Below are 22,670 nucleotides of genomic sequence, written 5' to 3'. Positions count from 1 at the left end.
TAAGATTAAGAATTAAGAAAGAATTCATTATAATTGAATAAGGCGTTAAAATTGATGCATTAGGATGATGTACAATTCACATGAACAATAAGAGGGAAAAAGAAGTTATTCAATTCAGTTCATATAAAAACACGTCTAACTAGAAATACTGAGAACGAGAAAATTCAACATGCCATTCCTGGGTAAATGATAGGGAACTCAAGTAAAAGGCAACAACTATTTAACAGGTTAAGTTCACTCCATAAAGAAAATTGACAATGGCAATTTGAAGAGAAACATTGGTCGTCAGCAATAATGTGGACCATCTTTCTACTGATTCTAAGTTCCCTAAATAGCTACAATGCCATGAGAAAAATTGTAAGCGTTTTTGAATTAGCGCGGGGCAAAGCGAAAGTATATGCTCTAAGGTTTCTAAGGCTTTAGTATCACCGCAAAATCTACAAAGAGAGGCCACCTCCTCACTGCCCTTCCGTTTGGCCAAAAGTTCACGAGTGTGCCATAAGTTCAGGCGCATTCTGAGGATGGCTGAGCGTGTTCTCTTACAGGGAAATTTTAAGAGATAAGGTTCAATACATCCCAACCTCTTATGTCGAAATTTTTCAGGAATTGCAGACTTATATTGCAAGCATTTGTTATGAGTGTTAATCCAATCATTGCGGTATATTAATTGTTTTACTTTGTTTGGATTGGTCAAGAGCAATTTAAGTGATGCATCTGCCTCTACCAAAGTGCGATAAATTGCCCGCAACCACTGTTTGACAAGAGTGTTCAGTATGAAAAATATAATTTGACAAAAATTGTAAAATATTGTGCTCACGGTGAGGTAGGAGAGTTTTCCGCAATAAGGCACAAGTTCTCCACTGATACTGGGCATTAAGAGAAGTGAGACCCAATTCATACCGTATCCAGACGATCGGAATACATTGAGGCAGCTGAAGAATGGCTTTCCAGAATTTGCCTTCGAGCTTATCAAAGACTTTTGGTAGCCATGGTGATTGAGACTCTAAACCATATAGGATACATGGGGTGGCTTTTTGTTTCCAAAAGAGGACAGCTGGTTGCATCGAAAAAGCACCATATCGATGCATTATAATTTTGGTTTGGGAGATAGCAGAGTTAAGCTTACACTTAATAGCATCGAGGTGCGCATTAGTAGTGACACTGACATCAAAGACCATACCAAGGTAAACATATCTTGATACTATCGCCAGATTTATATGATTAATGGACCAAGATGAAAGAGATCTTGTTGTATTACGTGGTCTGTAGACGACAACTTGGGTTTTGGTTGTATTCACATGTAAATCATTGGCCAGTATATAGCTATTAAAGCCATCAAGAAGTTTTTGTAGTCCAACTGGAGTTTTGGAAACTAACACCAAGTCGTTGGCATACATTAAAGTTTGCATCTGGCAATTGTTTATCCTGGGGGAGTCCGATGTTATTTCCTCGAAAACCTTGCGCACGTCATACATAAAGTAGTTGAAGATTGCTGACGCAAGAAGGCAGCCTTGTTTAAGGCCACGAGCAGTTGGAATTGCTCTAGATAGAAGACCTTCTAGGTTCAGTCTAATGCGCACTGAGGTTTCCCCATGCAACAACTGAATAATTTGTTGTAGAGTGGGCGGACACTTATCTCTGGTAAGTTTTGCAAAGAGAATCGGACGAGAGATGGCATCAAATGCCGTGTGGAGATCCACAAAAGCAAAATAAAGTGCTTGTTTGGTATTTTGCGCTTGTGATTTAAGAGCGTTAAGACAGAACAAGTTAATGTTTGTGCCTAGCCCTGCAAGGAAACCCGTTTGAAACGGGTCTCTTGCATGGGCTGCTTTGGTCCAGATGTTAAAGTCCCTCAAAATAAGTTTTGAAAAAAGCTTTCCAGGGGCATCAAGAAGGGCAATGGGTCTATAATTGCACGGTAAAGTGCGGTCGCCCTTTTTGTGAATAGGAACTATAATAGATGTTTTCCAAGAGTTGGGAATCTCGCGAGTCCTGATGATAGATTGGAAGAGATTATTTAATATTTCAGCCCACTTTGTAGGGTTCAATTTAAACATATGATTACTAAGGCCATCAGGGCCTTTAGCCCGAGAAGAGCTAATATGTCTGATGTATTCTTCAAGTATAAGTGGGGAACAAGCAAGAGACCAACGCTCGGAATCGCTAGGTAGTTTGACCAAAGGCACAAAAGACGAGTCTGCATATAGGCTAGAATAGTGTTCAATCCATTGGGTCTCAGTAACACTGGAGACCTGTAAAGTACCTTGAGATGTATTAGCACATTGGTTGAAAATTGCCCAAGTTTCGGCCGTATTCTTATTTGCTATTAATTTGAGCATATGTTCACCATCTAGTTGTAAAATGTGTGCACAATGTTGTTTCATCCAATTATGGAATTTGCTTTTAACGATTCGCAGCTGTTGAATGGAGTTAGGCAAATTCATTTTGAGAATCATTCTTTTTTCACAATGGTATTCAGTCTTTTTAGCCTTGATTAAGGGATTGAAGGTATGTTTGTGTGGAGGGAGCTCATTACTTTTCATACGGGAATCAAAAGTAAGGAGAAGGTTAGTATACTGTTTTGGACAAATAGAGCTATCATTTAAGATAATTAAACGAGCCAAAGAGGACAAGTTACTATTTGACCAACGAAGGCGCGTTTTAGCATTATTGACTATTAGGTCATTCGTATAGTATGACCTTTTGATGGGTAAATAATTCCACTTAATTGTAAGCACTAGTAGGTGGTGATCACTATGTACTTGTGGAAATATTTTAAAAGTGCTTATTTGTCCAGTTAGGTTGGTATGTGTATACATATAGTCTATTGTAGTAGATATGGAACCTCTATGCCATGTAGGCTGCGCCGGAATATCGCCTTGAATTTCACCATTGATCATGTGAAAATGGCGATTTGACATAAAGGAGGTCCATCACTTAACCTTCTCCATTGTGATTTTTCCTTTAGGATTAATACAGTCCAAGTTAAGATCACCTACGATAAGGGTATCTGTAATATCTTGGGAGAGGAATACCAAATCTAAAAGTTTGGACAAACCTGTATAAAAAGCAGTATCAGTCAACCCTAAAGGATTGCGATAGATATTAATCAATGCAATGGTATGTGCTGGCCCTGTAATCTTGACAAGTTGGATAAAGGCAGAAACGGAATCCCAGGCTTCAATGGCGAAACCACTGGATATGTTTACTCCTGTCAATAAACCTGATGATGGTCAACCTCTTTGAATCCCAATGGCTGGAAGCAGAACAATCTCGTAATTGTTCCATACAGGTGTTTGCAGGAGCCAAGTTTCCTGTAATGCTATTATGTCCATGACAGCTGGGAAGTTAACAATAGAGGTCTGTAGATGAGAATAACCTCTAGTGTTCCAACTAGCAACATTAATGAGATGGTCTTTAAATGTTTCTAATGGTTATGACATATACGACTCGGCACGACCAATGTTCTGCATCAAAGGAAGGCTTGCGCTAGATTGATAAGATGGTTGCTTTACATTAGAGTCCTCATTTATAAATGCTGGGTCTTGTGCTAATAAGAACCCCATCGAAAATAATTGCATTTTTGATTTCCAGATGGTATTTAGAACGATACCCGAAGGTATCCACAAACGCACCACTGAACAAGTATTCTCAGAGATAAATTCAATCTGCTCAATGTCACTCAAGCTTATTTCTTCAAGCTCCACCACTTCAGAGGGAGTTCGAGTAGCTAGCTGCAAGGGAGCTGGAGAGGCGAGAGATGGGACACATTCGAGATGGAATCTTGAGAGGGGAGTATTGCTGATTGAGTATAAGGCCGAACTGACTGATAAAGTGCAATGGGGAATTAGGACAGACACTCACACAGAGCTTTTGGTTTGATAGAATGGAAGATCAGACAGGGATGGTCTAAGACAGAGAATGTGATGTGTGGTGTAGATTGGGGAGGAATGCTGAATTCTGACACTTGCCATATGTATTTTGCTATTAGCATTTTTTGTTATTAGGCATGCATTGTTATTAGCATTATAGATCCAGTAATAGATCCAGCAGTCCTGGATAATTGATATTAGATTGTTTGCATAGAAGGCAGTCTGCTTTGCTAGTACTGTTTATCATGCACACAGAACTGCACAAATATAAGTGTTTTTATTTTTGAATTGATTTATGTGTTTTCTTTGTGTTATTTCATCTTGTGTCTATTCTTAGCATTAGGGTATGTTTGTGTGTCCATAGCATCGCAATCGCAATTTGGCAGTAACACAGTGCACAATTGCCCTGAGATACATTTGCAGGGGGGCCAGAGTGGTCCACCCCCCCAGAGGTAGAGTTGCAATTTGACAAATTGGTTGCCCATGTGGCGCTAGACCAAAGGTAGATTTTTTGGAAACTAACAGGGGGAGCATCTGGAATTACACCCTCCCGAGTAACAGAGTGGAGCACTGACTACTACTATATCACCCTGCTCTGGAGTACACCGCTGGTTGTGCAAGGATCACTGCTTTGTACCTGACTCCCCATAAGCACTGTTGGCTGGCTTAGCCGGTGGCCCCTTACTGCAGGCCCTAACATCCCGGGTTGGCTGGGGGTGAGATGGATGGAACCGATGCTGAGTGGCAGCCCTGTCAAGGAACCCCACGAAAGATATAGAGTGTTAGAGGCTCATGACCACTGGGGCACCACGGTAGACTCGGACACCCCCTCGACAACCCCAAGCCTGCTGCTGTGAGCCATGAATAAACAACACGCAAAGGGGATTAACAAAGTGCGCGCATATCATATACCATTTGTGAGGCATCATGGCGAAAAGTGGGAAACACTCCAAGCAGACTGACATTGCCACCCTTATGAATCAACTGAGTAGAAAAGGTGACCAAGCTGATCCTCATTTGTCTAACCCATCGGGCGCCTCATGCAGCGACCCGGCAATGCAGTCAGTGACGGAATCAGATCCCCAAGAATAACTGGCACCCATGACAAGAGAATCCCAAAAGGGGACTGAGGAGGTCAAAGGTAAAATCTCTACCTTGGACAAACGGGTAGCTGAGGTTGAAAGTTGGATGGCGGATATTGAGAACAGCCTATGTGAATAGTCTTAAGACATCGATAATAGCATGAGCAGTGTTAGACAGAATCATATGCAGTACCCTTTGGAAACACAACACACAATTAAGACTACAAGTGTAAGTACAAATTCCCTTTGGTACAAGCCTGTGTACTACACAGTAAAGTGGTAGTGATGGCTGAGTAGCCAGACTTATCTCAAGAGTAAAGTGAGCAGTATCAGAAGTTACACAAAGGACAGCAATTACTATGGATCAAACAAACACTGATTCAAGGTTTCTGAGTAAAATAATATACATTCCACCATCAGTCATAAAACAGTTCACTATTATAAAGCAGCAGAAAACCACAATCTTGATACACTACACAACACCAATCAATTCTGGACAAGTTAAGCTCAAAACGAAGTGTGAGCAAAATGGCACTCCAGTAATTAAAAAGGGGAGGAAAGACAAGGTTATTCAAAATCAACAACACCAACAAGTGATAGGCAGGGCAATCTAGAAAAGGCTTACTACAACTAGGATTCAAGTCAATAAGTCTGGGCCAATGTTAATGGTTCAGAGCCTTTGCAGAGGATCACACAGTTCAGAGTAGTTTGAGGTTAAGTCTTTGCCAAGAGTTCAAAACGAAGTTGGTCGGAGAAAAAGTTATTCAAAAGAGTAGCAAGGGGAAACCTTCGGAGAGGTGAAAGATTTCAAACACTTTCACCACGGTCGGACGGAACGAACGACCGGATTTCAACAGTACCTTAAATGAAGAAGAATGCTGTAGCTGAGGCAGAAGTTCCTGGCAGTTCCTGCAGGCTTACGGTTCCTGAAGCAACTGTCGTACTGACAAAAAGGAGGAAGGCTGGAGGGTACTGCAGTGCCCAGGGAAGAAGCCAGCAGCAAAGCGTCAAATAAAAGGTGCGCTCCTTAAAACCCAAACAGGTCCCTCTCCACCTGGCTATCCGGTTCACTTTAGCGAGGCACAGTGAATTCAACCAAGAAGAGGACCGGTGTCTGGCGTTTGGCGAGCTGGTTGGTCCCACCAGGCTCAAGGGAAGAAGATTCCTTGCAGATCTTCCCTGTCGTCGAAGTTCGGGCGATTCGGACCCGCTGTCACAATAGGTTTACGATTCTTCTGACCCACTACCCTCCTCCGACTCCTCACCTGTAGAACTGGAATCCGTGGTGTATTGTGGTGGTTCCCGGTACTGGCAAGTATTTGGTGAAACAAACCTTCCTCGATGTGAAGCCTAATCGGCCACCTGCAAGCTGTGGCCCTTGCGGCCCCGCTATCGAAGACAGGCAAAAATAGGGGAAAAAGCCACAGGCGTAAAAAACCCCTATGCCAGAATGAAGTCCGGTCGGCGTAGTCTCCTTAGAGATTAAATGTACGGAATAAGCCGGAAAACAAATCCAAGCTGGTAACTGGAGTCAGCAAACTGTGGAACGAGGAGTCGCCGAAGAATGAGCAGCAAAATGGCAGAGAAGATAAGTACAGAAGCGACACTACGGAACTACACAAGTAACAGCAACAGGAAGGCCCCGTGAGCTAAATTGGAAAGGCACTCGCGGGACGAGAGGAAATCAGCTCAAAAACAAAAGGTAAGAAGGGAGCAGCATGGAGAGAGTGGGCAAAAGCCCCGGAGCAGAGAGAGAGAGAAAGAGTGCAAAAAACACATGTAGTAATGGAATAACAAGCGTTAAGAGCAACAGGGGGAAAGCGAAAGCGTATCCCAAGACGTTGCAACGTGCAGGTAGCTGGGAAGACCGGAAATAAGTACTTCCCAGCTATCCGCGGTCGCAACAGAGAATGCGTGAAAAGACTAGACCGTCACCCGAAATAGTGAAAGATCCATGCCGGAATGCTAATGGCCGCTCCAACTAAACCATTGCTACATCTTCCATGCGCCTGTGCGCATGACACCCGCAGCAGGGCTTCACTGGGATGTCCAGTAGTTGCAGCCGTCGTCTTCCTTCAGCTTTTCTTCGGTTCTCTCGATCCAGTGGTGACTCTGCCTTCCAAGTCCCAGAGACCTGCTTTTTATGCAGTTTTCCCCCATTCAAACAGCCTGGCTGTCAATCACACAGCAGGGTGGCTGTCTTGGCAGGACAGTCACCTAGCCAATCAAACTAGAGAGCGACTTGGGTCTCCAAGGAGACCCTGTTTAGGGGGCCTCAAACCCCTCCCTCACATTCTGTCCACCCAGACACTCAGGCGCCTATGGAGGGCTTCTGTGCAGAAGCCTGCCAAAGGACGGCGAATAAAGGAACCAAACCTTGATTGGTGTGCAGAATAAAACACAAGAAAGATCTTTACAAAAAGAAATGGCGAATAAACCCAACTGGAACCAAATAAAAGTAAATGGGGTCCAGCAGATTTAAGTTCGAGAAACAGACAAAAAGGGATAACTATAAACCCTTTCAAGAACTCTATGTAAGATAGTTTGTACTGGGTCTGTGAATTTTAAAAGACTAAAAGTCAATGGCAATTTTACATGTTCTGGGAGACAGTAATCAGTCCCAGAAAATGGAGTTTAAAGTGGGAAGTCTGAAAAAGACAACCCTGTGTCACTGCACTAAAGGTGCTGTGTAACACACAGTAAAAAGGTGATGCCTATGGAGTAGGTGAAGCTCCACAGTCTATGAACACAAAAAAGTTAAACACACACAGCAAAACACATGTAAGAGTGGCAAAAAAGGCTCACACTCTTACCAGGTGAAAACAATAAATCCTAGAAATCCAGCAAAGCTGCTGAGGGACTCAGTAGGTAAGGGAAATTAGCCATTCCTGAGAATTCTCCCTAACACATGCAGAGGCAAATTTATACCTTAAAAGATGCAGAAAAGTTCCTGGGTTCTGGAGGAAAAAGTCCGGAATCCAAGAAAGAATCAACAACGCAGGAGCCAACAGGAAAATCTGCGGGAAGCACCTGGACGAGAGTTAATGGAAGACGCAGAATCAGGGGTCCCCCGGTGAAGAACAATAAGCCCCCGAATTGAAAATGGAAAAAAATGACTTTGCAGGGTACAGTTTGTCTCACATTTGGGCCTCCATCTTGAGGGAGCTGCATTGCTTTGGCCAATTGAATCTCAGTAGAAACATAACTAAACTTTAAATTTCAACCAGCAAAGGGCAGCCTCCCGAACAATGGCGTTCTGCACCCACCTTCGGGGCCAAAGGCAGTTGGGGGGGATATATCATAAAGTATCATAAGTCTGGGGGGACCATGTCACTATCGGTTACAACTTGAGACGTGAGGTAATATCCTTATTAGGCCATGTTAGTCTCTAGGCTCATAGAAGGTAGAGTTAAAGATTTTAGGTTGTCTGTCTAGCCTGCAATCTGTGTAAACTACTTCTCTGTGTCGATTGTTTTGCCAGTTAATTGGTAACAGGCCCGGTTGGCCTTCGATTGGTTGGTGGCAGGATGGTGCTGATTTCCCTGTTGGTTGAGGGCAGCTCCCGACCGTTATTATTGGGGGGGCAGAGGGCGGAGGGGGTGCACAGAGGGGAAATTCTGTTCAGGAGGAATCAGGAAATCTTTTGTAACAAAACATCAATAGAAGTCAAACAATCAGACACACATGGGGAAAGCAAACTCATCCCTAATACAGGGGAGGGTGCAATGGTAGACGCTGGGGTCTAGCGAGGAACGAGTTATCCGTATGCTGACATGGAATGTTCAGGGACTCACTTTCCCGGGTAAAAGACGGTCAATAGAGCGAAGATTAACCCAACTCACAGGTGACATTGTATGCCTGCAAGAGACCCACTTGCTGCAAGCTGATGAACACCAAATTAGATTCAAGAGGTTCAAGAAACCCTATTTTGCCACCTCTGGGGAGAAGAAGGGGGTGTAGCCATGTGCCTTTAACCCAAATTACAGTAAAAATTGATCCAGGGGGCAGATTCCTCTTGCTTAAAGGCCTGTTTCTGGAACAGCCATTCAACCATAGCAGCCATTTACTCCCCAAACAACTTGCAGGAAAGATTTTTGCTGGATCTAATTCAAACAATCTTGGCATTTGCGGAGGGGCACCTACTGATTGGGGGGGTCTTCCATGTAGTCCCAGACCCTCAAGTAGACAAAACATTCCCCCCTACTAGGGCAGACTAATCCCGGGCACTGGGGCTGGTTCACTTCCCTAGGGAAACAGAGACAATTGATATCTGGCGGCTAACTAATGGGGGCTCGGCTGATTTCACCTTTTACTCTAATGCCCACAAGGGCTTCCCGGTCACAGCGGATCTACGAATACAGGGCTCGCCACCTCCCCCCCAAAAATCTATCTTATTAGATCCTGTCATAAAAAGTGTATTGGGGAGTTCCTTACCAACTATTTATGGAGAACACAACTGGGGACTCCCCTATGGCCATGATCTGGGATGCCATGAAACCGGTTATACGGGGTGTATTGGTCAGCTCAGTGGTAGAACAAAGAAGAGTGGCAAGACTGCAGGGGGCCAAGCTCAAAGTGGTAGTAGCAGATCTCGAGAAAAGCTACAAAAAGCAACACACAAGGAAAGGTGAGAGGGAACTCAAGAAAGCCAGGGTAGCCTTAGAAATGCATTGGGCAGGTAGATCAGCCAGGGCCCTGGCACATACAAAGCAATTCTATTATACTAACAGGAACAAAGCTAATCACGTTCTGGCATACAAACTAAAAAGGATCCGCAAACGAAATTTGATTGCATTACCTGAGACTTGATATGTGTGAAAGCTAATAAGGTTCAACATTCTCCAAATGTTGTGATGGGTGTTCCTATTGGTTATAAACCCAGTCTGATCTCTGTTCATGATTATCCTAATAGTCCCATTAGTCTTTGGGCAAAAACTTTGGAGTAGATTTTAGCATCATTCGTGATTGTGATAGGTCTTTAAGCATTACAATCCATATGGTCTTTGCCTGGTTCGGGAATGAGGATCATAACCGATTCTTCCATTGATGGAGTAATACAACCTGTTAGTAGGAATGATTTAAGCCATTTTGTCATGTGGGGAACCAGATGTGCTATTATATTTTGTAAAATAAGGCAGTGAACCCGTCCGGACCTGGGACAATATTCTTCAGAGATGTTGTTGCCCCTTCCGGGGATACAGGGTCCTCCAGGATATCCATTAGCCCTGTGGGCAATTGGGGTGTAAGCAATATTGACCATATAATCTAATTGTTGCTCTCTATGCATGGGAGATGCCGACATTATATCCCAAAAGTACTTGAATATTGTATCTACTTTCCCCTGCTTGTCATAGCACATTTTTTCATCTTTACTTTTAAGTGTTTCAATATTGTTTCAGGAGTAGATTTTCTTAAGCTTATAGAATAGTAGTAGATTTGCTTTATTGCCATGGGAGTAATAGTACTGCTTAGTCCTGGCTAGCGCTTGTGTCGATTTGCTGGCCAAGTGCAACTCCAATTGAGCTCTAAGTTTCCGCCAAGCTTTTCGGGATTGAGTGGCTTTATGTTCCCTGTTCAGTTCCTTAACCACATTTTCTAATTGGGTCTTATGCAGTTTATTGGTCCTGGTGTAGGAGGCCATGATCTCTCCCCTAATTACCACTTTCACTGCATCCCAGGTAGTAGTTTGGGAGCAGTCCGGTGTTGCATTTTCTGTAAAAAATAGTTTGTCAGTGCCATTCAGATTTCCTGTCAAACTACTATGTACCTTAGGATTGGATCATATAATTTCCATAACCCTTTTGGAGTTTTAGGCATATTGTGTACTCTAATTTGCGCCATCAGTGAGGCGTGATCAGAGATGACTGGAGGCGTCATATACACTTCTTCGAGGCATAGGAACAGCCAGACATTAGCAGAAGGTCTATCCTCGAGAGACCTCAATGGATATGAGAATAAAAAGAGAAATCACGTGCCCCCTCATTCGACAATCTTCAGACATTGACCACTCACACTTCCCTCAGCAATTTCTAGTAGAGTGGAGCATTTTATTAGCCTCAGGTCAGGCACTAAATTAAAATACCCTCCAATCATTATGCGGCTTTCACTAAAAGAGTTACAGGATCAGTGACTTTAAGACTGTTTAGTCCATATATAGAGATATGGGTATATGGGAACCCGAACATCCACCCCTTTACCAATATGTATCTTCCCTGTGGATACCTCCTGACAGATATCTCTGCAATTGGGACTTCTCAACTCAATAGTAACGCCACCCCCATTTTTTCTCCTCACTGGTGGCAAACAAATCTCCTACTATATCTTTTATGTAATAGCCGGCCTTCATCCTTTCCCAGTAGGTGTGTGTCTTGCAAACATACAATGTCAGCAGACAAATCTAGTAACCTGTGCATAACTGATTTCCTTTAGTTAGCAACATTCAGGCCCTGTACATTCCAGGTGATCATACAGAGCTCTGTTGCCCCCTCATCAGTCCCCTTGTCATACATGATTCAATGCTGTCCCTCGGCTGTGCCCCTAGTTTATCCTTTACACTTAACCTCATGAATCTAAAAAATAGGCTGCTACAACTTAACTGCACTGTAGTGATATAACATTGTGAAACTTTTCTAACATTTCTCCTTTCCAATAAATTCCCTCCCAAACCACTCCCCACCCTGCAAGTACAAGTGAAAATTACAGTACACTCAAGGGACTCCCAGCGCAGCTGCAAAAACAACAGAGCCCAAACCATTAGGAATTAAACGTCCAAAATATGTTCCCAACTAGGCATTTGTGTTTATCCATGGATGCACCTTTGGGGTTACGTTTCAAACATAGTGAGATCATTTACCAGTAGATTTAATAGAGAACTCAAATAGGAAGGGAACCCACCAGGAGAACGGCAAGTCATCTGTACCTACCACCACCCCATCTTTACGAGACAACCCCCTGGGCCTCCTCGGCCTCCCCATGCAAGACCAGTATAAGAGGGGCTCGGGGGCATCCCCCATGTGCATCTGGATTAAGCAAGTGCTTGCCCTCTTTCATAGGACCAATTACCCAGATAGTGCCTTTAACAGTGAAAGTAACGCTGTAGGGAAGCCCCATCTATACGAGATCTTCGTTTACCACAAGCACTCAGTCATGGGGTGCAACTCCTTCCTTCTTGCCATTGTGGCTGCTGCAAGGTCCCGATATGAAGAGATGTAGGCATCACTGAATGGGATCCGGGGTGATTCCCTAGCCACCTTCATGATGCATTCTTTAGACATGAAGAAATGCACTCTGGCTAAGACGTCCACAAGGCCTCATTGCTGTGTTTGCTTTCTTGGACGCATCCAGTGAACCCTGTCCAGTTCCCTGTCTGCGTCATCTGAGAGACTGTAAAGACTGGGGGAGTGTCTGTACTACTACCCACTAAATGGTTGGAGTAGAGGCACAGAGGTACGCCAGCTAAGGCTCTCAAGTGGTAGCAATGGACGAGATGCCAAGGCTGAGACTCAAGGGGGGTGATGCAGAATGGCTCTTAGATACAGTGAATCCCCAAGCCCCCGACAATGGAATGTCCACACGGTGTGTTATGTGCCAACGTAGTTCTTTTATTAAAGAATAAAATGTCAAGTGGACATATACAAATAAATAAGACTCATTTAGTACTCCGAAATCTAAACAAAAAGTCAACTCAATATATACAGTTCTATATGGTAGCACAGTTACCCTTAGATTCAGTTATGATGCACCAACTGCTGACAGTTATTAAAACTATTGAGTTATTAATATTAACATTATTAGGCAATGTTGAACCTCATAGATACTGAAGTAGAAACACAGGTAATACTTAGAACACTGGCAGAATGCTTTCTTTGAGAATAATAACGCAATACTGTGTGAGGATCCCCCCACTTGGGCAACCTGTAAGAAAAAGTTAAGTTGTACTTTGCTTTTAAAACAATGCCCAGTCCTTATATGTTCAGTATTTGTCTGCTTTTGTTTCTACAGATCCCAATACCCCAAAGTACCTGACAAGCCACAGGAGAACAGGATCCAAGATAAATCTGGAAACCATGGGTGAATCCTAAGGTTGGAAGACGCTCTTCCTCATCACAGTACCTTGAGTGCCTTAAGAGGAGAAGTGGTGGAATTTCTCTGTATCACTCGACAATGCCCCTCAAGGATGAACCCCCTTTGGAAGAAGGAGCCGCTGGAACGTCAGGGTCAAGCAGGAGAAGGAAACTAAGCAGTGTCTGAAAGGCAGTCGTGAAGGTCTGTTGTGGTAGTCTCCTTGGACGGGTTGTTACGCAGGCTGTGGGTGTCCCATGAATATGACACTTACTGTGGACATCAGCAAGACTTGAGAGGTGAAGATAAGTTCTTTGGCTTCTGTGGATGACCTTCGATGGTGGTGGGTGCAGTGGCAGAAGTAGGTATCAGATTTCTTCTATTCGCAGTTTGTCGCTCTTCGGATCTTCAGTGCTGCAGCCTCAGGACGGGTGACAGGATGGCATCTGGCGAGTCTGCACCTGAGCACTGGACTGCTCTGCAGACCTCCACCAAGTCTGTACCCTTAATCTTCGGTTCGAAATGGCGGGTAAACCCACCGGTGGGCACTGGACTTCTTCAGCTGCCGAAAAGTCAACAGATGTTGTGGTTGCAGTGCCCTTTGAAGATGTCTCCAGTTGGTTGGAACTTGGCAAGCTCTGGTCATAAGGCAACAATATGCCATGGTTCCCCCTCTTCTGGGGGATACACAGCCGTCTGGTTCCCAGTCACAAACATCCTCCAGACCCTGGACAACGCCAGTGTCTGGACACTCCTCTTCAGGACCCACAAATATGCCTCTGTAGGATGGCTGGCACATAGGACTGGCTTCCAGGATACTTCGGGTGAAGGGCAGCAGTTGAAAGATGTCCCCTCGTAGCTATGGGACGAGGTTGCCTCTCCAGGTAGTTTTTGGTTCAGTCCTTCAATCAGCAAAGCAGCCTTTGGATTTGTTGAAGAGTTGCAGCTGCAGACTTCGTCCTCCAGTTGGATTCAGGATACAAGCTTCAGGAATACTCCAGGTTTCTTCTTCTGGTTTCTGACTTCAGCTTCTGCACAGAGGTAAGTGTGGGGTCCCTTGTTATACACAAATGTCCCCCATGCACTCGCATGGAGAAAGGCTCAGCCAGCCAATCACACACAAGTGCATTCATCACGTAGCATCCAATCAGGCTCACAGGCATTCCGGCCATTCACCCAGAACCAGACACCCAAAACATTGAATGTGTACTGGAGGCAACTGCCAGCCTTTCAGAGCACACACTGCATTAATTACAGTTTAAGTCAGGGCTGTGTCAGGCAGACCACAGGCATTGTGACACACAACCAAAATCAGACACCCACAACACAGAATGTGAATTGGCTCCAGCCAGTCTGGCATGGGCAGTGTTAGGCAGAAACCTGTGCAGTTCCCTTAGGGACCACTGCAAAAAGTTTAAGACTACAGGAGTAAGCAGTAAACCCAATTGGTAGCAGTCTGCACCACCCAGATTTACCTGGTAGCTGTGGCTGAGCAGTCAGACTTCTCTCAAGAAGAGTTAGGCAGTATATAGAGTATACACAATAGGGCTAAAAATACAGTAGAACAAGCAAACATTGACCAGAGCTTTGGTATAAAAGTATATCATTATTTATTTAAAAACACACTTAAGAAAATACACTGGCAATAATATATCAAGCAAGTTCAAACACAGTCACTATAAGTATATACACCTCCCTAGTTAATTATTCGACAAGTCTAGGTTAAGACACCACTTATTTAGCAAAACAGAGGTGAGCGTGTAACCGTAGATGGCACTCCAATAATTCGTTTAAAAAGGGAGAGAAAAGGCAGAGTAGGAAAATAAGACAGTACCAACACTTTTAAGAAACCACAGCAAGTCAAGAAAGGCAGCGTCTACTGTAGAGCAAAACTTTCATAGGCCAGGCCCACTCTTGGAGAGAGCAAGGGGGAATGTGCCCAAGATCACACAGTGGTAATGCACCCACAGTCTTTGCAAAAAAGTCAGAAGAGGTTGGATCAGTTCAGAAAGGTACAGTTAGCAGGTCTGAGGTCAACCCTGGTTAGAAAGTCAAGGATTTACGGGACACCTTGGACCATCTGTTGCAAGGGAGACCAGGCGGGACACAGTACCTGAAATGGTGAGAAATCTCCAGCGGAGGCAGTTGTTCCTGGCAGCGGGTGCAAGTTGTGGCTTCAACCAGAGGAAGAGAGGATCTCGACAAAGAAGAAAGCTGGAGGTCGTTGCACTGCCAGGGAAGAAACCAGCCGCAGAGTTTCCCAGTTAAAAGGTACGACACTTTTATTAGCGGTAGTGGTGAAACGTGGTTATCCAGCCGCCGGGGTGCTTGGCACGGGCTATTCGACCACAAGACGATCCAGGAAGGTGAAAAAGGCAAACTGGTTGGTCCCACAAGCTCAAAGGGAACAAGATTTTCCTGGAAGAAGATCTCCTCTGTCGTCGGGGAAGTGGTGAGTTCGTACCGCACGGCTCCACCGGTGGTGTCGTCGTTTGTAGATGGCTCAGCTTCTCCCCTCTTCGGATTCTTTAGGTCATGTGGCGACTTCTGAAGTTCCAGTCCCCAAAGCCCTGCTTTTATGCAGAAAACCCCCCATTCAACAGCCTGGCTGTCACTCAAACATGCTAAGCGGTGAGCCGGACGGCTCACCACTGGGCCAATCACACAAGAGTGCGACTTGAGTTGCCAAGGCAACTCAGTCCAGGGTGCCTAATCCCCCTCCCACACATCCTGTTGACCCCAGACAGAGTGGCACCATTTGGAGGGCTTCTGTGGAGAAGCCTGCCAAAAACTGGAACAAAGGGCTCGACTTGGATTAGAGTTTCAGAGGCGAACACAAACGCCATTTTAAAACCGAGTCCTGGCAAAAAGACCCAACCGGGGAATAAATATTAAATAAATAACCCGGCGGTATCTTTAACATTGCACCAAAAAGTGGTGCGTTTAAAATGAATGGGAAAATCCCATAGGAAATATTCGGGTGGAATATTTTGCGTGGTATCCACTGCCACCAGCCAGAAACTCGACAAGGGGGGACTGGACAGTGCCCCCTTGGAAAACAGACCCAGTGGCAATCAAATTACCCCTACCAGTACTTCCACAAAATGATGGTTTGTATTGGTTCTGTTCACAATTTGAGACTAGTAAAGCCAATGGTGACTTTACATGCCCTGGGAGACAGCAGTCAGTCCCAGGGTATGGAGTCTATGTTTGGGGGTCACTATGACACCCCTGTGTTACTGCATTGGGGGTGCTGTGTAACACACATACCAAAAACACATGAAGCCCTATGGAGTGAAAGACTCCATAGCCCATAAAACACATTCACAGTCAAAGGACATTCTCAAATCGTGCCTAAGAGTGGGAGAAAAAGAGTCTCACTCTTAGCAGGAGAAAAAAAAATAAACCCCAAGAATCCAGCAAAGCTGCTGGGGGACTCACTGGGTTTGGGAAATTAGCCTTAACAGATAATTCTCCCTAACAGGCAGCCCCAGAGTCCTTCCACCCAACAGCCATTAGGGGACGTGAACAGAGTCAGGGCTTCTCAGGACTTTGAGAAACAAGGGGTAAAGGCAAAAGAATCCAAGAGGCTATAGTGGCTGGCCATCTTTTTGAATCTATTGATTCCTATGGCAGGGATTGCGTATTCCAAAAATGGATGATACCCCGAGCCACTGTCAAGTCAGCATGTAACTGCCACCAGCCCATACCCTGCTATGTGGGCAACACACAGGTGGCCAAAAACATACACTAGGAGTACCAAGGTGAACCCCTACCCATGGGTGACATACGGGTATCCCATGGGTATGGTTAACCAGAAGCAAAATATTAAGAGCTGCACTGCCAGGGTTCCAAACTGGACTCCTGTATAGAAAACATACAGAACAAACATACAGGGAAGTGGTAGGACAATGAGGCCCTGTCCCTCCAAAAGCATTTCCAGCATCAGCGTACAAGCACATGGCGAAAGAAATAACAGACAAAGTCACCCAGGTTCTCGTTGCGGACAGACGTTGGGATCCCACAAAGTTGGATATTGTTGCAACGCAAAACGGTTTTCCACATTCTTCTGCTTTCCTTCAAGGGCCTCACAGTTTGTTTCCAGAGATTCAACCCTACTGGACCATTCACTTGTACGCCTGTTCATATACAGTGGTCTCCATTTCTGTCGTTCTTTTCCCCCATTTCCTCCAACCGTCTATCCAGGGCAGTAATTTTTGCCGAGAGTTCAGCAGTGCCCTTCTGAATTTCCCTTTTAAACTCTGGAAGGATGTCATGTAGGTCTGACTTCGTAACTGCTTGCAAGGAGGGCTGATCCCTCGGAGGGGAGTCAGCAGCATGGATCAGTGCTTCGACTTGTTCAGATCTCTTGGGCTTTTCCATATTGTGTTGCAGGAGAGAGGCAATGTATGGTTGTTTGGGCTCTTTCGGTGTCTTTGCCATGTTTGCTTTTAAGACACAGCGAATCCTCCTGTGCTCTATGAGAAGTAGGGAGGAAACCAAGGTGGAAAAGCAGAGCCTGTTATTCCAAGGTCTAGATTGAGCCGGACAATTGAGAGGAGCAGAGGTCAGCACAGTCCTCCATGAGTAACCTTCCCAACTTTCCTGCAGATGTGAGGCCCAAGGTAGCTAAATGCATGGGAGCGAAGCCACAATCCTTATTGAGCCGGCCTACACTCTTGAGGACTGTGTGAGTGCAGGAGAGCACGTCCAGACACGCCACCGGGGAGGCCTCATGGGGCAGCCCTGTGGCGGTACCTGGGTCTGAGACTGCCCTGCAGCCAGAGGAAGGCACAGTGAAGGGAGAAAATGTAGCTGCTCCACTCTGCTGTTTACCTGTCTCCCAACATGGCCAAAACGATCCATGGAGGCACATCCTCCAAGAGGAGACCGATGGCCAGCCGTGGATCCGCTAAGTGTGCCACCAGCCACCCGATGCCCCAAACAGAGGACTTGGAGGCCGGGAGAGCAAACGGGCACCATCTTTGATCTTGAGAGAGCCCCAAACAACCACAGTCAACTCTCGAATAATCGCCAAAACTATACTTGGGGTGGTCTCACGTATACCTCATCCACTCCCCATTGCAGACCGGTGGTGCAGAGGTCTCATATTAAGGAGTTTTAGGACATTGTTTCTGGGACCGCACCCAGAAGTATGGTTGTGGAAAGGGAGGTCCATCACTACCCTCGACTCCCTGGTTCTTGTTAGGTTTTGCAAAAAAGCAGGAATAGAATAACAAACCCCTTTCAGGGGATGGGATTGCCACTGCAGCCTTCTTATGGAGAAGCTTTGACACTTCTAATAACAGTGCTGGTGACCCCACCTGAAGGAGAGGAGGGGATGAAGTGCAAATCAAAGAAATAAATTAGGGGTTGGTCAAATGGTGATGCCATGCCCCTGTATGCACCTCGAATCTGTCATCAACTGTTGACTCGTGATCATGTACAACGTTGTCACTTATTTTTCCAGATCCACAGTCTGGCTTTGATTGAGATGGGGATCGGGTTCCAATGGAGCTGGGGTTGTAGGGAAAAAGAGCAGAAGTGAGAGAAGGCCCAGTAAGGGCATTGGACAGTGAGGGAGATGGTGAGTATAATATTAGTGTTGTGTGGGATGCTATGATTTTGAATGTCGGTTGTTTGCAGCTCAGCACTATTGTCTAACTGCTGCTTTTCAGCTTTAGTTATCATGGGGTGCAGAACTTGGCTGGGTAGTCAAATTGGCAGACCTGCATGACTTTGGCTAGAATCAATAAAATGTTTTCTATAACTCTCCATGTCATGCTTCAATACGTTCTGAGAACTTGTTAAGAGGGACTAGTCTGCAGAGTGCCTAACAAAGGTATTCACACTTTAAATGAAGTTCATTCATTGGCTGTTTCATACAGGAGGTGACCATTAGAAAAGAATATGGGCATGCAAAGGCAATCTGTTTAAACAGTTAGACAATGGACCTGATTAGGAGTCCGGCGGTAGCCGTGCCGGTAAATACCAGCATGGATGCCGCCCGAGTCATTTTTCCCGGCGCCCAGCAATGGGGACTTAATGGGGCATTACGGCCCGGGGCATTATGGCCCCGGTTGTCCCGGTAATTGCCCATTGCCAGGCGCCGGAAAATATTACCCCCCGTCCTCCAGTTGGATTCAGGATACAAGCTTCAGGAATACTCCAGGTTTCTTCTTCTGGTTTCTGACTTCAGCTTCTGCACAGAGGTAAGTGTGGGGTCCCTTGTTATACACAAATGTCCCCCATGCACTCGCATGGAGAAAGGCTCAGCCAGCCAATCACACACAAGTGCATTCATCACGTAGCATCCAATCAGGCTCACAGGCATTCCGGCCATTCACCCAGAACCAGACACCCAAAACATTGAATGTGTACTGGAGGCAACTGCCAGCCTTTCAGAGCACACACTGCATTAATTACAGTTTAAGTCAGGGCTGTGTCAGGCAGACCACAGGCATTGTGACACACAACCAAAATCAGACACCCACAACACAGAATGTGAATTGGCTCCAGCCAGTCTGGCATGGGCAGTGTTAGGCAGAAACCTGTGCAGTTCCCTTAGGGACCACTGCAAAAAGTTTAAGACTACAGGAGTAAGCAGTAAACCCAATTGGTAGCAGTCTGCACCACCCAGATTTACCTGGTAGCTGTGGCTGAGCAGTCAGACTTCTCTCAAGAAGAGTTAGGCAGTATATAGAGTATACACAATAGGGCTAAAAATACAGTAGAACAAGCAAACATTGACCAGAGCTTTGGTATAAAAGTATATCATTATTTATTTAAAAACACACTTAAGAAAATACACTGGCAATAATATATCAAGCAAGTTCAAACACAGTCACTATAAGTATATACACCTCCCTAGTTAATTATTCGACAAGTCTAGGTTAAGACACCACTTATTTAGCAAAACAGAGGTGAGCGTGTAACCGTAGATGGCACTCCAATAATTCGTTTAAAAAGGGAGAGAAAAGGCAGAGTAGGAAAATAAGACAGTACCAACACTTTTAAGAAACCACAGCAAGTCAAGAAAGGCAGCGTCTACTGTAGAGCAAAACTTTCATAGGCCAGGCCCACTCTTGGAGAGAGCAAGGGGGAATGTGCCCAAGATCACACAGTGGTAATGCACCCACAGTCTTTGCAAAAAAGTCAGAAGAGGTTGGATCAGTTCAGAAAGGTACAGTTAGCAGGTCTGAGGTCAACCCTGGTTAGAAAGTCAAGGATTTACGGGACACCTTGGACCATCTGTTGCAAGGGAGACCAGGCGGGACACAGTACCTGAAATGGTGAGAAATCTCCAGCGGAGGCAGTTGTTCCTGGCAGCGGGTGCAAGTTGTGGCTTCAACCAGAGGAAGAGAGGATCTCGACAAAGAAGAAAGCTGGAGGTCGTTGCACTGCCAGGGAAGAAACCAGCCGCAGAGTTTCCCAGTTAAAAGGTACGACACTTTTATTAGCGGTAGTGGTGAAACGTGGTTATCCAGCCGCCGGGGTGCTTGGCACGGGCTATTCGACCACGAGACGATCCAGGAAGGCGAAAAAGGCAAACTGGTTGGTCCCACAAGCTCAAAGGGAACAAGATTTTCCTGGAAGAAGATCTCCTCTGTCGTCGGGGAAGTGGTGAGTTCGTACCGCACGGCTCCACCGGTGGTGTCGTCGTTTGTAGATGGCTCAGCTTCTCCCCTCTTCGGATTCTTTAGGTCATGTGGCGACTTCTGAAGTTCCAGTCCCCAAAGCCCTGCTTTTATGCAGAAAACCCCCCATTCAACAGCCTGGCTGTCACTCAAACATGCTAAGCGGTGAGCCGGACGGCTCACCACTGGGCCAATCACACAAGAGTGCGACTTGAGTTGCCAAGGCAACTCAGTCCAGGGTGCCTAATCCCCCTCCCACACATCCTGTTGACCCCAGACAGAGTGGCACCATTTGGAGGGCTTCTGTGGAGAAGCCTGCCAAAAACTGGAACAAAGGGCTCGACTTGGATTAGAGTTTCAGAGGCGAACACAAACGCCATTTTAAAACCGAGTCCTGGCAAAAAGACCCAACCGGGGAATAAATATTAAATAAATAACCCGGCGGTATCTTTAACATTGCACCAAAAAGTGGTGCGTTTAAAATGAATGGGAAAATCCCATAGGAAATATTCGGGTGGAATATTTTGCGTGGTATCCACTGCCACCAGCCAGAAACTCGACAAGGGGGGACTGGACAGTGCCCCCTTGGAAAACAGACCCAGTGGCAATCAAATTACCCCTACCAGTACTTCCACAAAATGATGGTTTGTATTGGTTCTGTTCACAATTTGAGACTAGTAAAGCCAATGGTGACTTTACATGCCCTGGGAGACAGCAGTCAGTCCCAGGGTATGGAGTCTATGTTTGGGGGTCACTATGACACCCCTGTGTTACTGCATTGGGGGTGCTGTGTAACACACATACCAAAAACACATGAAGCCCTATGGAGTGAAAGACTCCATAGCCCATAAAACACATTCACAGTCAAAGGACATTCTCAAATCGTGCCTAAGAGTGGGAGAAAAAGAGTCTCACTCTTAGCAGGAGAAAAAAAAATAAACCCCAAGAATCCAGCAAAGCTGCTGGGGGACTCACTGGGTTTGGGAAATTAGCCTTAACAGATAATTCTCCCTAACAGGCAGCCCCAGAGTCCTTCCACCCAACAGCCATTAGGGGACGTGAACAGAGTCAGGGCTTCTCAGGACTTTGAGAAACAAGGGGTAAAGGCAAAAGAATCCAAGAGGCTATAGTGGCTGGCCATCTTTTTGAATCTATTGATTCCTATGGCAGGGATTGCGTATTCCAAAAATGGATGATACCCCGAGCCACTGTCAAGTCAGCATGTAACTGCCACCAGCCCATACCCTGCTATGTGGGCAACACACAGGTGGCCAAAAACATACACTAGGAGTACCAAGGTGAACCCCTACCCATGGGTGACATACGGGTATCCCATGGGTATGGTTAACCAGAAGCAAAATATTAAGAGCTGCACTGCCAGGGTTCCAAACTGGACTCCTGTATAGAAAACATACAGAACAAACATACAGGGAAGTGGTAGGACAATGAGGCCCTGTCCCTCCAAAAGCATTTCCAGCATCAGCGTACAAGCACATGGCGAAAGAAATAACAGACAAAGTCACCCAGGTTCTCGTTGCGGACAGACGTTGGGATCCCACAAAGTTGGATATTGTTGCAACGCAAAACGGTTTTCCACATTCTTCTGCTTTCCTTCAAGGGCCTCACAGTTTGTTTCCAGAGATTCAACCCTACTGGACCATTCACTTGTACGCCTGTTCATATACAGTGGTCTCCATTTCTGTCGTTCTTTTCCCCCATTTCCTCCAACCGTCTATCCAGGGCAGTAATTTTTGCCGAGAGTTCAGCAGTGCCCTTCTGAATTTCCCTTTTAAACTCTGGAAGGATGTCATGTAGGTCTGACTTCGTAACTGCTTGCAAGGAGGGCTGATCCCTCGGAGGGGAGTCAGCAGCATGGATCAGTGCTTCGACTTGTTCAGATCTCTTGGGCTTTTCCATATTGTGTTGCAGGAGAGAGGCAATGTATGGTTGTTTGGGCTCTTTCGGTGTCTTTGCCATGTTTGCTTTTAAGACACAGCGAATCCTCCTGTGCTCTATGA

The sequence above is a fragment of the Ambystoma mexicanum genome, chromosome 10, assembly GCF_040938575.1.
Source record: "Ambystoma mexicanum isolate Mex_15411 chromosome 10, UKY_AmexF1_1, whole genome shotgun sequence".
Lineage (NCBI taxonomy): Eukaryota > Metazoa > Chordata > Amphibia > Caudata > Ambystomatidae > Ambystoma > Ambystoma mexicanum.
Note: the sequence above shows the minus strand (reverse complement) of the source record.